The sequence below is a fragment of the Oryza brachyantha genome, chromosome 5, assembly GCF_000231095.2.
Source record: "Oryza brachyantha chromosome 5, ObraRS2, whole genome shotgun sequence".
In the NCBI taxonomy this organism is placed as follows: Eukaryota; Viridiplantae; Streptophyta; class Magnoliopsida; order Poales; family Poaceae; genus Oryza; species Oryza brachyantha.
In genome coordinates, this window is record NC_023167.2 from 7,995,323 (window position 1) to 7,997,570 (window position 2,248).

Consider the following 2,248-nt stretch of genomic DNA (forward strand, 5'->3'; position numbering starts at 1 on the left):
GGTGACAACTGACAAATTCCGTAGCAAAGCTTAATTTGCGAAGAATATGCAAGCAACAGCGTATGCATGCAAGCTGCCATAGAAAAAAGAATCAAACACAAGTGGTTAATCTATTAGCCGGAATCATTAATTAATCACCTGGCAATTTTTTTTTGTTTCAGGAACGTAGAAGCTATACCACCGGAGATTTTTGAACTTTCAAGCGCCGTTCTGCTTCCCAAACAAATCAAGGATGAAATCCCTGTCAAACAAGCGCGTATAAAACATGGAAATGTGTAACTATTCCAAAAGAAGATAAAATCCTCACTTGATTCTGCCAAAGAAACAAACCCAAAACCTCACAGCAAGCAAGCAATCTAGCACCAACTTCACTTAGAAGATCGATTTGGTGGCTATACCTCGAAATCACTCCGAGTTAATTCTCCCCTCTACCTCCTCCTATCCCCACCTAGAAGATCGATTTGGTGGGCGAATCTTAAGACTCTTGCCGACTTGTCTCTCGTAAGTGAGTGAGCTATGACGGCGAGCAATATATGATCTAGAGAGGAACCTAACGCGGAGCACTTTAAAGACGAGCCACGAGGGCTTGGGGGGACATGTGCACCGTCCGATCTAAATCTCCATCAAACATAATAGATCTGCCATGGGGTCTCTAGGCCCGTGCCCCACATCTTACGAGAAGAGCGACACACTTGGCCACGCCCCAAAATGACTAGTCCCTCTAGTATTTATGACATTAGATGGACACAATACGATAGTATAATGTTATTATATATTTATGTTATAAATTCAGACTATCTTTGAACAATTTCTTCTTATTTGTATTTCAAGCATTCAAAAATATGGGTTTGTGTCAATACAAAGTGGTAGGTGAAACCCCATATGTTGCAATGGGAATATTGTATAAAGATGGTAGAAATTAGGTGCAAGATGGATTGCCTTAATGAGAAGACTTGCTTTGTACATGTTTGTTTGATTAATCCTACAACTTATCGAGTAGTGATATCATATCTACGAATCTACGGTACTAAGAGGATGTAGACATCTAGTACCAAGGTACCCACGATTAGGTATAGAGGAAAATGAGACATATGGATTTTATATAGGTTTGGGCCCCTTAGAGGGTAATAGGTGTACTCATGTTTGGACAGGTGGTCGTTGCTTTCTACATATTAATCTCATAAGTACAAACCATGGGAAAAAAACCTAATCTAGTTTACCACAATATTGGCACAAAGCTTGAGAATGGTGGTTAGCAGTTGCTGGTCACCTTAGAGCTCCTCCCATATCGGCTCAATGATCATAGTGGTTTTCTCCCTCCTTGAGGGACTTGCATTTATTCCCTTCGGTGCCCCCTTTGTCCAAGTTAGGCCGAGAGGCAAGTATGGATACCGAAGTAGTCTGGGTTAGGTCCAAGTAGTACTTTGTATCTCTTTGTTTGTTTGGGACACCTTCTGTTGGAGTCAAAGCCCCTGAAGTGTGAGATCAAAGGACCCCCTTTATGTTCGGCTCAAGGAGCGTGGGAGAAGTCGCTAGGTCAAATTTGGTCGATGGTGTAGAGTACGACCGGAGGATCACACTAACAAAGCAAGTATGCAGGTGTGGGTCATGCATATGCGTAATACCCTACTTTTGTGGATGTGCTTATGATTTGAGTGTAATACAGATGATGAGAGTGGGAGAGCTCTCTATTAGTGGTTGGGAGTTTCCTTACCTAGCTCCTAGTAGTTTTCTTCCCTAGCTCCTAAACACTCGTGACTCAGGGTTGCTACCAACTACTTTCTTCTTCACCTAGCTCGTGAATACTCATGACTTAGGGCTATGTTTTGCTATATTCCCTCCTATGTTGATCTTCTCTCTGTCTGTCGTGTTCGCTAGGCTTGATCCTCTCTCTATAGTGACAATGGGATATCACAGCAACCCAATTCTAACCAATGAATGTGTGGCTACAAGGACTTATCTCCTTCGTCCTGCACTGTCACGCCCAGAAATTCCTCACACGAATTTCTGAACTTAATTGTGTATTAAATCCCTGTCCAGGACCAGCCAGGGTACACAAAAAGACAATGTTGATTACATAACCATCGTTCTTAGAAACAACTGAAAATTACACTTATTCTAGCGGAAATGCAGCGGAAAGGAAAACAAAGGGGTAGACTAGCTCCAGCGGGTACGGCTCCAGTCCACAGGCAACACTCCGACGGCGGAACAACTCACTCCTGAGAGGCACCTCCATCGGACTCTGCTT